This window comes from Protopterus annectens, chromosome 10.part0, assembly GCF_019279795.1.
Source record: "Protopterus annectens isolate FY-2018-M chromosome 10.part0, PAN1.0, whole genome shotgun sequence".
Lineage (NCBI taxonomy): Eukaryota > Metazoa > Chordata > Ceratodontiformes > Protopteridae > Protopterus > Protopterus annectens.
Genome location: NC_056744.1, coordinates 595,700,282 through 595,716,558, shown reverse-complemented (window position 1 = coordinate 595,716,558; position 16,277 = coordinate 595,700,282). Strand labels below are relative to the sequence as shown.

The 16,277-nt window shown below is 43.9% G+C and overlaps 1 protein-coding gene across 2 annotated transcripts in view; it reads left to right on the top strand.

Annotated features, from left to right (window-relative positions):
* The window catches only part of KDM4A (lysine demethylase 4A), a 2,334,711-nt gene that overhangs the window by 379,605 nt on the left and 1,938,829 nt on the right, over positions 1-16,277 (top strand). The gene's annotated exons all lie outside the window — the stretch shown is intronic.

The following is a 16,277-nucleotide window of genomic DNA, read 5'->3' as shown; positions in this document are numbered from 1 at the left end:
GGTCAGAACACATTCCACTAGAGCAACATCTACCTCTACAGCACTTCTCAGGGGAGTCCCAACCAGGGACATCCTGGAAGCTGCTACCTGGAGTTCAGTACACACCTTCACCAAGCATTACCACCTTGCCTATCTTTTACAAATCCAGGGCAGGTTTTGCAACAGCAGTCCTGCAAGGCATACTAGCCAGCCCTAACTCTTCTTGACTGCCTTCACCCTTCTTCAGCTTTGGGAATCCACCCAAGTGTGATGACTGCAACAGTGAAAAATGAAAAACATAGTACAGTTGTGTACACTTACCATAAATGTAGATGTTAGAGTGTATTCACTGTTGCAGTCCTGGTTTCCCTCCCTCCAGCCCCCTGGTTTTTCTCTCTCTCTCTCTCTCTCTCTTCTCTATGGCTGTTACTCACCCCTTTCAGGGGTATTGGTCTTTACTTTTTACTGCTGGTGTTTTCCCCACCATAACTTAGCTCCCTATTTGGGGGGCTGCTGACATTTGGGGCAAGAAAAACTGATGTAATGGTGTCGGCTGCCTGTTTTTATACCCCTGACGACCTGACTTCAGTCCTGGAGCGATAGCATCTGATGCAGAAATACCAAGTCTCTGATATTTGGGCCGACTGAGGGCGACCTGCAGGCAGATAACCATGACTGCAACAGTGAATACACTCTAACATCTACATTTGTGGTAAGTGTACACAACTGTACTTTCTGTGCTGTACCATTTGGTCTCTCTACGGCCCCAAGTGTATTTACAAAATGTCTGGCCCCAGTCATGGCCTTTGACAGGACACAGGGAGTACAACTTTTCCCGTACCTCGACGATATCCTCATTCAGGCTACATCAAGTGCCATGGCCTTACAACACCTGGACTTTATCATTTCCCGCTTAAGAGAACTGGGATTTACAGTAAACCTAAAAAAATCATCCCTGATACCCTCACAGGATCGGGTGTTCCTGGGATGTCTGATTCTGATAAGGGAAATGATGGCCTGCCTTCCCCCAGAAAAAAGTTGTGATCTCACCGCTTGCTTCAGGGAAATTTTTCCGCTCAAGGCCATCTCAGCCAGAGAATTCTTCAGAATCCTAGGATTCATGGCCTCTACCATCCCCATGGTGCCTCTGGCAAGGCTTCACATGAGGAAGTTCCAGTGGTACTTGTGAACAATCTGGAAGCAACATCTTCATCCCCTGGAGTTCATGATCCCCATGCCCTTCTATGCTTGGCCAGGAACTGATTTGGTGGATAACCCAGATAAAGTCATATCCAGGCCTGCCCTTACAATCCCCCCCCCAACCAGCATCTCTTTACATATGCATCAGACACAGGGTGGGGTGCAACCTTAGGAGAATGGAGAAGTGAGGAGCACATGGACCCTCACTCAAGCGAAAGACCACATCAGTATCATAGGAAATGAAAGCCTTGATATTGGTCTTGATAATTTTCAAGGATCAGCTTCTACCAGGCATTCTGAGATGGTACACAGACAACACCATGGTGCTGTGTTAGATCAACAAACAGGGGGACAAGGTCCTACCTCCTGCGCAGGCTGGCACTGCAGGCCTGGGAAATCGCCTTCAAACAACAGAGCCTCCTTCAAGCGGTATACATCCCATTTGCAGACAGTATGATGGCAGATTTATTAAGCAGGACCATGACCCTATCTCACGAGTGGATGCTGAACAGGGACGCGCTTCTGGACCTGGTCCATTGAAGGGGTATTCCAGATGTGGATCTGTTTGCCTCCCCCATGAACAGACAGCTCCTAACCTTCTGTTCCAGGGTGCCACACCCAGTTGCATGGAACCTTGATGCTGTTTCGATCCCCTGGAAGGGGATGTACGCTTATGCATTCCCCCCTTCCCTCTCATACAGAGTCCTTCTCAGAATGCAGAAGGAACAGCCTCAAATCTTGTTGGTGACTCCCTGTTGGCCAAGGCAGCATTGGTTCCCCCTATTACTACATCTAGCCAAGGGCAATTGCCACAAGTTACCCCACCGAATAGACCTACTCACACAGGAGAAGGGAACACTCTTAAACCCCCAGCTGTCCACACTGTGGGAGATAGGGGGCTGATTCCCTTCAGACACCTATACACAGAGGACGTGCTTCAGGTTTTGCAGGAGGCCAGGAAACTAACTACCAGGAAATCTTACCTGTCTTAAGTGAAAGAGATTTTCCATATGGTGTCAGAAAAACAATTTACAACCACTGACTGCAGAGCGCCTAGTAGTTTTGGCCTACCTGTGTGACCTAATGAAGTCTGAACTTTCCTACTCCTCCATTAAAACCCATCTGTATGCCATCTCAACTTGCCTGCCCCTGGTACCACCTTTGGCTTTAAGGTTAGAAGTCAAGCTGTTTTTGACAGGGGCACTACATCTCAGGCCCCACAAGGAAGCCCATTCCTCCTCCTTGGGTTCTAAATTTTGTCCTGGAGAAACTGACTCTCCCACCCTTTGAACCAGCCAAAGACTGCTCTCTCAAACACTGCACTTGGAAAACAATACTCCTGGTGGCCATCACTTCAGCCAGAAGGGTTTCGGAACTCCAGGGCCTTATGGCCTCTCACCCTTTCACTGTTTTCCACATGGACAGGGTATGCTTACGTACTAACCCAACCTTCATGCCTAAAGTAGTCAATGAGCTGTTCTTGAACCAGGCTATTAATCTGCCAACCTTTTTCCACTCTCCACAAAACCCAGCAGAGAGGATACGTCACTCCTTAGACATACACAGACAACTTTGATACTATTTGGCCAAGACCATCTCTTTTCACCCAAGAGTCTTGGGGCACCCTGTTTCCAAGAAAAGACCATATGCTCTTGGATATCTAAAACCATCTCAGTTTGTTACACAAGCCATGGTAAGTCGCTTTTCTCTCCTGTCAAGGCACACTCCACTAGGGCAGTGTCCTCCTCAGGGGCATCCTTTAAAGGTTTGGACACAGCAGCTATTCTCGAAGCAGGGGCATTCTTTAAAGGTTTGGATACAGTAGCTATTCTTGAAGCAGCTACATGGTCCTCTGTACACACTTTGACGAAGCACTACAAACTGGACATTGTCTCTAGAGCCAGAGCAGGATTTGCCAGAGCCATCCTCCATGGGTTCGTGGAAGGTGGTTCTGGTCCTCCACTCCTTTCTTAGGACAGGAGCTTTTGCGTTCTCCCTGATGTAATGGATACAGCAGCATATAAATAGAAGGACATAGTGTTATTGGTAAGAACTTACCATAACTTTAGATGTCCTTCTCTTCTATATGCTGCTGTATAGTTTCCCACCCAGACTCCCCCCCTGCACTTGCCTGACTCCTGGAGTACCCACTCTGTAGCCACTGATTCCAGCGGCATTCAGTTGTGAAGTGGCTGCATGCTGATGTCCACTTTATACCCGATGTCCGTTTACGACCGATATCCACGAGGAGAGACGTGGGACATCGCACACGCCCTAGCGGTAGCATTTAACTTTTGTATAATGGCTGGACATACGAGAGTTCACCAGAGGCAAACTCCCTGATGTTATGGATAAAGCAGCATATAGAAGAGGACAGCTAAAGTTTCAGTAAGTTTTTGTACAACAATACTTTCCTCAAGCAAGATACTACATGAGAGTTCTGCTTTGGACTCTCAGTGCAGTGATCCCTAGTGTCCTTTCCAATGCGTATGCAGATGCACCTCACACCAGTTTGCAAGAGACACCTCAGCTAGTGGTTGACTTCTCCCATTGTATCAAAGGGTTGACCATTCTTCTGTAGCCTCTGTCACCATGGATGCATCCATTTTTGGGTGGGGACATTTTGAGGGGAGGACTGTTCGAGGTTCCTAGTCACTTGGAGAGGCTAGTCTTCACCTCATTGGATGAGGGCGGTCATCCTAGTGTTGCAGGCCTTTCATGACTCCTTGCTTGAGGCTGTGATAGCTGTACTGATGGACAACATGATGGTAGTCTTGTATATCAGCAAGCAAGGAGGAACCAGATTGTATCCTGTGTGCTGGGAAGCCATGAGGATTTTGCAGTGGGTGATGTCTTCTAGTGGCTTTGTGATTGCAAATCACATACTGGGGACTTCCAGTGTTTTGGCAGACAAGCTTAGTAATTCTATTCTCCTGTCCCATGAGTGGTCCATCAGTCAGTGGCAACACAGATTTTCAGTCGCTGGGACCAAACTTCTTGCAACTTTTTTGCTTCGTACCAATAACAAGTGTGGCAGTTACTTTGCCCTGATCCTTCCATAGGGTCAGTCACCAAGGGACACACTAGTCCACAATTGGTCCCCAGCTGTTCTTTATGCCTCTCCTGCCATTCCTGTTGTAACAGAATTTCTTCCAAAAGTCAGAAGGTGCAAGGCCAGAGTTATCCTCATTGCCCCTTTTGGCCCTAGCAAGTTTGGTTTCCCTTTCTCTGGCCTTGTCTAATACATCCACTTTGGTCACTGGATCCTCATTCAGACCTTTTGAATCACCTGTCCAGTCAGCTTCACCAGGACCTAAAATCCCTGAAATTTAACTGCATGTTTTCTCCAATTCTAATGGTGACCAGAAAAGCCTGGCATTCTTCTCTGGTAATCCACATTGTCTTTTTTACAGAAACTAAATATAGAAAAATTCATCTTAGTAAATGGAGATTTATCGTAAGAGCTAATTTCAAAGAGTTGGATTACTTTTCAGCCACTCCTGCATCCATGCTGGATTTTGTGGCATAGCTTTTTCACAAAGGATTTACCTCTCAACCATCGGGGTACAGTTGTCAGACATGCCCAGTTTTCACAATGGACAAAAATCAGACCTCTATTGCTTCTCTAAAGATTTCAAAAGCCTGTTTGAAGGAAACTTTCCTTTTTAGACCAGCAGTAAGCAATCTGGTTCCTCCTTGGGACATTACTGTTAGGCTTTAACAAAAGCTGCTTTCAAGCTGGACTCCAGATTTAAAAGACCTTTCTTAGAAAACTATTCCTCTGGTGGCTGTCACATCCACAAGGAAGATTTTGGAGTTGCAGGCCTTATCTTGTATACCTCCATATCTGGTCTTTCATTAAGACAGTTTTTCTTTAAGAACAACTCTTTTTCCCAAAGGTGATATGTGAAATGTACCTTAATCAGACTGTTAATCTTCCAGGGTTCTTTTCAAAATTTTGTAACGAAGGAGAGTATATTCTATATTTGCTGGATGCTCGTTGACAGCTCAGTTTTTGTTTATACAGGACTAAAGATATCAGGACATTTGATTATATCTTTATTGCTCTCTCTAAAGCTAAAACTTGTGAAGGAGTGTCAAGTCATTCTATCCAGATGGCTTCCTGGCTGTATAATGTTTGTGTATGAAAAGTTGGGATGGGGTTAACATAAACCAAAAGCTCATTCTTCCAGTGCAGTAGTTACTTTTACTGCCTTTATGGGTAAAGTTCATGTTGACGAGATTTGTGTTGCATCTGCTTGGTCTACCTTTTGTACTTTTGTGTCTTGCTATAAGCTGCATGTACAGTCCAGATCCCTTTTATTATTTGACTCCACCATTTTCAGTAATATCCTTCCTTGATACCACCCAGGTGTCTTGGTAGCTTGGGAATCTGTCCCAAAGGTTCAGTTGGATGAAAACCGACAACATTGGATACAAAAGTTATGTACTTGCCATGATACTAGATTTGTGTTGTCTTGGTTCTCTTCCAGTTCAACATCCCTCCCTCCCTCCCTCCCTCCATCCCTCAGCCTAAATTGTCCTTTTTCTCTTCTGTCGAATGGTTGGATCTGACCAGGGGCCATATCTTTGGACAGCATGGTTATTGCTATTACCCATGTTGTTGCAATATTTTTGGTGCACTATGTTAGATCGGTGTATATATTTTGATTATCCTGTACATCTTATGGTTATAAACAGGGATACTTGATCTGAAGTATTCTAAGTAACATAGGGAATTATGCGTAGACGAGGAGCCAGAACCTTGGATCTAACGCTTCTGAAAAGCACTGAGACCAGATCCGATAACCCAAAGGTTGAACCTGATGAAAATCAAGACGATATGGGTCTATTGTTATAGTAAGTATATAACTTTCATTTTTTGTCTTTTGCTGGTATTTTTATTTTATTAATGAAAATAGTGTATGGTAAATCCTAGTCAGTTTTTAGTACTGTGTTGCTTTTACCATATTTGTCTTTCTAAGAATATTTGATGTTCCTTTTTCTTTTCTAATTTCTTCTAACTTGTTGCCTACTTTTCCTTTGTTACTCTACGGGTTTGTGGTAATGCTTTATCTGTGTTTAGCTGCACAATAATATATCCTATTTATCTGTGTTATATCCGATGAGTTTCTCATAATAGTACTGGTTTACTGTGTTAATCTGTTTTTACTAGTCTTCTAGCATTTTGGATGTTATTTACTTTCTATAGACTGTTTCTTTCAACTATCTTGTTTATCCATCTCTGTTAAATCAAGCAGGTCTTCCCTTAGATCATTTTCTTCTGAACTGAGAACATCTTTACTCTCTTATGTTTTTTCCTTTGCTGTTGAATTCTAACTGGACTTTTATTTGAGTCTACTACCCCCTGACACAACTTCAGATGCGTTCTGCTCCATCTGTATCCTTCTTGGCCCAACATGTTGCTGTATTATCTGTGCCAGTTTCCATTGTTTCCTGATCTTTCCATTGCAGCTTAATTCTAACTGTACTTTAATGCGAGTCTCCTACAGAGGATTACAAAACATCAACCTGTGACTTGTCTTCAGATGCACCCTGCTCCCTCTCTGGACTTATTGACCCATTTTGAGATATTGCCAGTGTCAGAGTTTCCCCGCTAAATTCTTCACTTTGCAGGTGGTCCATCACTTAAGTTTCTGTTTAATGTGTGCCTCACTAATCTTTCGCATTCCCCTTTTGTGATCTTGTATTTTATTTATTATTGAATTAAACTTTGGTAACTGGGAAAAGTCAGACTGGGCCAATGGCCAATTTTCAGTGGATGCCTGGGAAAGAAAAGCTCTACAACAAGTTCAAAAACATTTAAGCAGTAGTTGTTGAGTAATTATATACAGTGGGAGAAAAGCCCTCCAACAGATAAAATATTTTACAGTGAGCTGGGGCGAAAGTCTCTCCAAAACACCCACAAACAGATTTAATGATGGCTAGTAAGTAAGTTATGTACAAGGGAAGAAGATCAACAGATGAAGTACAAACAGATTGAAATACACTTTCAGAATATTGCTAGGACAAACTGATCAAAAATACAATATGAGCTGCAAGTTGCAAGAAACTGTGCAGAAGTGGATAGCCCTGTCAAGTAAACTAACACATAATTTTTCAAAGTATTGATTCTCTTTCTCACCTCTGTATATTAGTAGAGGTAGAGTTTAGAGATGAGAATGCTATGGAAGGACATTACAAAGGAAAATAAATAGAAAGTGTCAGCTGAAGAGGTAGAAAAGCATATATTACTAGTATAATGTCATTAAAATAGAAGGTTATTTAATGTTAGGCTATTACTACCTGGTAAAATATGGAGGCGTTAGTGAATTAAGAGTGAGAAAGGCAATTATATTGAGTCGATGGTCATGCATCTGCTTTGAGGGTTGTGCGGGTACAGGTTTAGGTATCTGATATTTTTTTTTAGATTGGTCTTGAAAATGGACAGGTTGTTAGTATGTTTAAGAGATAAGAAGATGGAGTTCTAGTAGTGGGCTACATAACTTGAATAGAGAGAGAGAGAGAGATGTTCTTTGTGTTTCACTGTTGCAGTCATTACATTTGGGTTATCTGCTTGCAGGTAGCCCTCAGTCGGCCTGACTAACAAAGTCTTGGGTCCTGCGTCGGTTGCTGTCCCTTCTTCCATGACGTCAGGTCGTCAGGGGTGTAAAACATGCAGCCAACGCCATTACATCAGTCTTTCTTGCCGTGCGCTGCCCAAAGCCGAAGCAGTTCACAAGTGCCTGTCGGCCGACTCCTGAAATTTTCGCTTTCGAATTTCAGAACCGAAGTCAACTAAAGCTAAGTACCTCGTTGGGGAAACTTTTTCTTGCTCCTTACCGATGTCAGTAAAAGTTAATAATTGCATTACTTGTGGAAAGCAAATACCTCATAAAGATTTTAATTCGTACTGTATTCCTTGCCTAGGCCCTGACCACGACATACCTTGCTGTCGGTTTTGTGCCTTGTTTAATCAGCGCACTGTCCGTCGTCGGTATATTTTCACCTCTAAATATTTCTGTTCTCGGTATAATTATTCAGAAATGTCATCAGTTAGCCATCCGACTACTGGGATTCCTAAAAAACGCAAAGATAAAGACAGAGACAGGCCGCAGAGGTCCAAAACTGCTGACGACGCTTCTCCTAAGCCAGTCGCCAGTTCACTGATACTCAGTGAGGCGCTTTCGCAGCCCCTGATACCCGCTACTTCTGATTTACAGGCCTCTACTAAGACCCATTCAGAGTCCAGTATACTGCAAGATGCTTCAACTATGGAACCCACGGATGTCTCTACCTTGGATGGGTCCAGAGCTGCTGTGCAGGCACCTGCTTCTGAGGGTGTATTCAGTCCTGCGGACTTGCATATTAAACCGACGCCTCCTTCTTTACTTAGGCCTAAGTCTCGAACCATGCTTAAAAAAACTGACGCCCAGGCCACATGCTCAGGCCTCTATGCCTAAAAAAACAAATTATAAGAATGGCTGAAGATTTAATAACTCTAATCAGGGGTAGCCAACCCCCCTTTCTATGAGGCCTAGGACTGAAGTTGTTTATGAATCTTCTGACCAGGATTCTGTTTTTTTTCTGATTCTTCTGATGATCTGGATTTGCCCTTATCTACTTATGAGGATTCTGATGCAGAGGACTCCATTCCCTCTGCTTCCCCTCCAGAGGATTTTTCTTTTGGGGAAACCTTGCATACTCTAAAGGAGCATTTCCACTGGGAAACCAGGATTTTTCTAATTCAAAAAAAAAAAAAAGCTTATGGATTTCTTACTCTTACCTCAGTATAGGCCTTTAGCTATTCCTCCTGTACTAGACATTGTTGATGCTTTTTTGGAATCTAGTTTGGCCCCTGATTCCTTGCTTCCTGCTCCCAGGAAACCTGACAGATACTATAGGGTCCCTGAGTTACACAAGTTCCTTTTTGAAAATCCTATTGCGGATCCAGAGACTATTTCACAGGGTCCTAAGGGCATTAAGGCTTCCACTGCTAAAATCCTACCCCTTCTGATAGAGACTCCAGGGCGCTGGATAGATGGGGTAAGAAGGTTTACACTTCTGCAATCTTGTCCATTAGAGCTTTAAACTGCCAGTTTCATATGTTAAAGTATCAGCAGCATGTTATTGGATTGCTTAAACAGAAAATGATGTTGATTCCTGACTGTGTGGAAAATAAATAATTACAGGATTTAATGCATTCTGCTGAACAAGTTGGAAAACATACTTTGCAATGTGGTTTTGATTAATTAGAGGCCTCTTGCAGGGCTGCTGTTACTGGGTCTGCACTCAGAAGGCATATTTGGCTAAAGGAGCAATCCTTGCTTGATCATGTTAAAGCTAAATTGTTGGATGCTCCCTTAAATCAGGACCGCCTGTTTGGCAACAAGGCTGAGGAAGTTCTTAAAAAGATGGAAGATAAAGCTTAAATCTATGCAAACTGTTAAAGATTTCTTACAAGTTCAGCCTCCTAGATTTAGTAGGCACTGGCCCTCTAAGAATTGGTCCTTTCCATCCTTCCAGGTCTTCTCAAGCCAAACCCAGACACAGCAAAAGCCCCAGGTTTCAGTCCCAGGGGACACACAGGACTAAGCAATGGGGGGCCTCCACTTCCTAATCTGGGAGTAATAAGACTCCTCCCATGGTAAACTCTCTCAATGACTTCCTTTTAAAATTTCCAAGCACTTATCAACTGACTACCCCTTTGGGGGGAAAGATTGCACTTCATGCAAAGAACTGGGAACTCATTACCCAGGACAAATGGGTTTTAAATATAGTGTTCCAGGGATACAGATTTCACTTCCACACGTTGCCAACACCAAGAGGGTGGCCGACCTACCCCCAAATCTGTGGGCAGAGGCCCAAAAACAAGTACTTTCTCTCTTAAGCATGGGAGCTATTCAGCTGGTACCGGAAGAGGAAAAGGGACAAGGTTTCTACTTGAGACTTTTCCTGGTTCCCAGAAAAGACAATTCATGGCGTCCTATCCTGGTTCTGTCTACTCTAAACACCTTTTTGGAAATTCCAAAATTGATGCTGACTCTTCACCAGTTACTTCCTATGCTAGGCAAAGATGCCTGGTTGGCAACACTAGATTTAAAAGAAGCATACCTGCACATCCCAATCAAGGAATCTTGCAGAAGATACCTACGCTTCAAAGCAGGCTACACACACTATCTGTTCTCTGCACTGCCCTTTGGCTTATCTACTGCACCCAGGGTGTTCACAAAGTGCCTAGCTCTAGTTATTGCATTTTGCAGGCAAAGAAATATTCAAATATACCCATACCTGGACGATTGTTTAATTCAGGCAGAAAGCCAGGGCATACTTTTGAATCATCTGGCCTTTGTACAAAGGGTTCTAACTTTTCTGGGGTACACCATAAACGAAAAGAAATCACACCTGGTATCCTGTCAACAAATTGTATTCCTGTGAGCAAGCTTGAATACAACTTCCCAGATGGCTTACCTCATGCCAGAGAAACAAATTAATTTGACAACCTACTTCAAACAAGTGGCCACAAAAACCCTGCTATCTGCAAGACAAATACTGCAAGCCTTGGGGTTCATGGCCTCCTGCATTCTTCTAATTCCATATGCAAGACTGCATATGAGGAAACTACAGTGGTATATAAAAAGCCTATGGTGTCAACATTCTCAGGATATAGAAGCAATGATTCCTATCATACCTTGCCTACGCCTTTGGTGGGCAGAGGCCTGCCACCAAAACAAGGGACTATCTTTCACACCACCCCCTGCCGCCCAAACCCTAACAGATGCATCAGACTATGCATGGGGGGGCTTACTAGGCAGGGAAGTGCATTCAGGGCAAATGGAACCCAAGTCAAATGCACCTACATATCAGTCAAAAAGAAATGATAGCTGTACAGAATGCTCTGACAGCCTTCAAGGACCACATTCTTCAAGGACAACTTTTGGTAAAGTCGGACAGCACCGCTGTTAAGTGGTACATAAACAAGCAGGGGGTTACACATTCTTACCCCCTCTGCAGACTAGCCATGGCATTGTGGAACACAGACTTGACCTACCAAGTGCACCTACAAGCTCAATTCCTGCCAGGAGAATTAAATACACTGGCAGACGGACTAAGCAGAAACCTCATGGACCCACATGAGTGGAAACTGGGACCAAGGATTTTCAACATGTTGACAAGCAAATGGGGGAGCCCAGATGTAGACCTGTTTGACTCTCCCCAAAACTACGAATTGGACAAATTGTGCACAAGGACTCCCCCACATGCAAGCCTGGAAAGCGGATGCTCTGTCCTTCAGCTAGAAAAAACAATCAGTCTATGCCTTCCCACCTCTGCCTCTGCTTTCCAAAGTACTACTAAAGATCAAACAAGACAAACCAAGGACAATTTTGATTGCACCAGACTGGCCACGCCAGCACTGGTACCCCCTCTTGCGCAGTGTGTCACTGTTGGCCCCATGGCACCTGCTTCAAACTCCTACCTTATTGTCTCAGCAGGAGAACCAGATTCTGCACCCTCAGCTTCAAACACTGAACCTAGCAGCCTGGCTAATTACCTAATCTCTCCTTTACAGTAAACCAGTGATGGATATAATTTTAGAGGCAAGGAGGCCTAGTACTAGAAAACCTTATGCTGAAAAATGGAAAAGATTCTTTGCCTGGAACCAATCTCAAGGGATGAGCACAGCAGTGCCAAATTTACCTTGGATTTTACAATATTTAACTGAGATGCTTCACAAGGCCCTGTCTTTCTCCTCCATTAAATTCACGCCTCAGCCATTTCAGCTCATTATAACACAGAACCTCCCCTCTTCTCTTCTTCACTGCTTAAGCAGTTCCTCAGAGGGGCCAAAAATCTACAACCACAGAGGAGACCTCCAACTCCAGTCTGGGACCTTAACTTTGTATTGGAAAAGCAAACCCTTCCTCCTTTCGAGCAAGCTGCCACTGCGGACTTAAAATTTCTTTCTTGGAAAACAGCTTTTCCTTTAGCAATCACTTCAGCTAGAAGGGTATCTGAATTACAGGCCCTCATGGCAGTGGAGCCTTTCATCATCTTCCATGCGGACAGGGTGTCCCTCACGACCAATCCATCCTTCATACCTAAGGTGGTATCCAGTGTGGTCCTTAATCAGTCCATTCATTTGCCAACCTTCTTTCCTAATCCACAGAACAAAGGGGAACGGATACTGCACTCCTTAGACGTGCACAGACAACTTAGATTTTACTTGGACAGAACTAAACCTCAAAGGAAATCTGGCCAACTGCTGGTGGAATTTGCTACAGGGGCAGAGGGGAAGGCCATTTCAAAGCAAACTATTTCCAAATGGATAGGCCATTGCATTCATTTCTGCTACAAGCACCATGGAAATCCTGTCCCACAGGGGATCAGACCCCACTCAACCAGGGCTGCATCTACCTCTACAGCCTTTCTCAGAGGCGTCCCTACCACGGACATTGCAGAAGCTGCCACCTGGAGTTCTGTTCATACGTTCACCAAGCATTACCATCTGCCTATTTTCTCTAAATCCAGAGCTGGCTTTGCCACTGCAGTCTTGCAGGGCCTTATAGCTGGTCTTAATGCTATCTGAATTCGTCCTCCCATCCTTAGCTTTGAGAATCTACCCAAATGTGATGACTGCAACAGTGAAACACGAAGAACATAGTACAGTTGTGTACACTTACAATAAATGTAGATGTTTGAGTGTATTCACTGTTGCAATCCTGGTTACCCTCCCTCCAGCCCCTTTTCATCTTTTGGGTATACCTCTACTCTCCTTCACTATGCTCAAAAGCTTTTTGGTGTATTTGCATTTTTTTGGAGGTATAACCTTGCATATTTATAAATTTAATTGCTTCCCATTGGGGGGGGGGACCTGACATCAGGGGCGAGAAAAACTGATGTAATGGCGTCAGCTGCATATTTTATACCCCTGACGATCTGTCGTCATGGAAGAAGGGACAGAAACTGATGCAGGACCCAAGACTTCATTAATCAGGCCGACTGAGGGCTACTCTGCAAGCAGATAACCCAAATGTGATGACTGCAACAGTGAATACACTCGAACATTTACATTTATGGTAAGTCTACACAACTGTACTTTTTGTTCTGTGTTATAATATTGTATAATCTGTTCTAATCGTATTTTTGTATCGCAAAATTTATATTTTTCTTCAAATGTCTGTGGAGCTGCATTCTTTGTATTGATTAGTTTGGCTTAAATATTAGACCCTATATTTTTCTCATGTCTGTGCTTTTTTTTATACTTTTCAAAAACCTCCAGTTATTGTTTTTTCTTTCTCACTTTTGAGTAGCTTCCCTTTTCGTGGTGGCCCAGTGTTTCTTTGTTAAGGTATTGATGTTCTTCATCTCACATTGCTGCAGTCCTTACTTATGGGTAGTCCGCTGTCCTCGGTCGGCCCGAATACCAAAGTATTAGGCTGATGTCGGTCATGGGCGCACAGCCCTGACATCAGAGCGTCAGGGTATAAAAGCGCATGACCGACGTCATATCCTCAGTCTTTTTTGCCGCATGGTCAGATGCAGAAGCAGCGTTGCAAGTGCCGTTCGGCTTTCTGAAATTTTTCGTTTTCGGAGTTTCAGACCGATACCAAGTTGGGCTAAGTACCCCGTTGGGGAACATTTTTTTTTCTTGCCTCAGTTATTTACCGGATGTCAGAAAAAGTGAATAATTGCATTTCTTGTGGGAAGCAGATACCGCATAGGGATTACCACTCGCTTTGTATTCCTTGCTTGGGACCGGAGCACGACGTAGTTGGGTGTCGGTTTTGTGCTAGGTTTAATAAGCGCACTATTAAGAGAAGGCTAGATTGCGCTAGGTTAGTCTTTGGCAAGCGGTGTAATTATAATATGCCGTCGGATCCTCCGACGCCCGCTTCCACGAAGAAGCGTAAAGACAAATCTGTAAAGTCTAGGCAGGATGATTCGTCCGTTTTGGACGCCGGTCCTTTAGAGACTACAGTGGAACAGGTGGATCCGGCTGAAGTTTCTGTTGAGTCTCAGGGGGAAACCTTGATTTTACAGGATGTGGCCTCACAGGAGTCAGGTCAGGCTGAAGGGGCCTCTCAGGTTTCTATTCTCCCTTCTATGCCTAAGGGGGTTAGGCCTTCTGCTACTGTTTCTAGGGCTCCTTCTAAGGGCAGGTCTGTTTTGCCTTCTTCTGGTGTTAGTTCTGGTTCTTCAGGGTCTGTGCCTAAGAAGCATATGCTTAAAATGGCAGAAGATTTGATTACTTTAATTAGAGGTTCCATGCCCCTTCCTGAGAAGAGGCCCAGGGTAGAGCCAGAGTTGGAAAGTTTGGAGCAGGCCTCAGATGATTCTGAGTCTTCTACTGAAGACATTCAAGATTTTCCTCCTTATTCGGATTCCGATGCAGAGGATTCCACTCCTTCTGCTTCCTCCAGAGGATTTTTCATTTTCAGAAACCTTACACTCTATGAGGGAACATTTTAAGTGGGAAGGACAGGATTACTCAGATTCCAGAAAGAGGCTTAGGGAGTTCTTGTTTTACCACAGCATAGACCCTTGGCTATACCTCCTGTTTTGGATGTGGTTCAGGATGTTTTTTCGGAGGCCTCATTTAATCCAGATTCTATGCCTCCTGCACCAGTTAAACCGGACCGGTATTATAGGGTACCTGAGGCTCATAAATATCTATATAAGAGTCCTAGGGCGGACCCAGAAACTATTAGTCAGGGGCCTAAGGGTGTTAGGGCTTCTGTTGTAAAGAATCCGGTTCCTCTAGATAAGGAAGCTAGAGCTTTGGACAGATGGGGTAAGAAGGTGTATACCTCTTCTACTTTAGCAATGAGGGCTTTAAATTGCCAGTTTCATATGTTGAAATATCAGAATTTCCTCCTTTCTCAGCTAAAATCTAAAGTGGATGCTTTGGCAGAGGGCATAGAGTGTAAAGAATTGCAAGATTTGGTGCATGTTTCTGATCAGGTGGGGAAACATTCTTTGCAGTGTGGCTTTGATGCTTTACAGGCTTCTTCTAGAGTGGCTGCCACTGGTTCAGTTCTTCGTAGGCACGCCTGGCTTAAGGATCAGAATTTATCTGAGCATGTTAAATCTAGAATTCTGGATGCCCTTTACAGTCTGAAGTTTTGTTTGGTCCCCTGTGGAGTCTGTTTTGAAGAAAATGGAGGACAAGGCTAAGTCTATGCAGACTGTTAAAGATTTTTTGCAGGTGCAACCTCCTAAGTTTAGTAGAAATTGGCCTGCTAAGGGGTGGACGTACCCTTCTTCTGATTCTCAGTCTAGGGGTAGATCTAGGCGTGGTAGGGGCAGAGCTCAGAGTACCTTCAGGCCAAGAACATGGAGTTCGCCTGCTCAATCTGCTGGTGAGGGTAGGGGCCAGTCCTTTCGTAAACAGGCCCAATGACCTGCATTTTCAGCTGCCAGATTCTTCTTGCCTGGCAGCTCCTTTGGGAGGAAAACTAGCTCTCTTCAAGCAAAACTGGCTTTTAGTCACCCAAGACAAATGGGTGTTGGACATTATAAACAAAGGTTACAAGTTTTATTTCCATACATTGCCTCCTTTCAAAGGTATGCCAGACATTCCTCCTCGGCAAAGGATAGAGGCTCACAAACAGATTTCATTACTTCTTCACATGGGAGCTATACAGCCAGTACCTCTATCAGAAGTGGGTCTAGGATTTTATTCCTGCCTGTTTCTAGTACCAAAGAAAGGGAACACGTGGAGACCGATTTTGGATTTATCTCTCCTCAACACTTATTTGGACATTCCAAAGTTCAAAATGTTGACATTACAACAGCTTTTACCTCTGCTGGGAAAAGATCACTGGATGGTAACTCTGGATCTAAAAGAGGCTTATCTTCATATTCCTATCAGGCCCAGTTGCAGGAAGTACCTGCGTTTTCGAGCTGGAAATTTACATTATCAGTTCTCTGCATTGCCCTTTGGCTTATCTACTGCCCAGAGTGTTCACAAAGGTTCTGGCTCCAGTGATAGCCTTTTCAGGATGGAAGGAATACAGATTTATCCTTATTTGGACGATTGCCTGATTATTGCACAAGACAAGGACAAGCTTCTTCAGCATCTACAGTATGTGATGGTA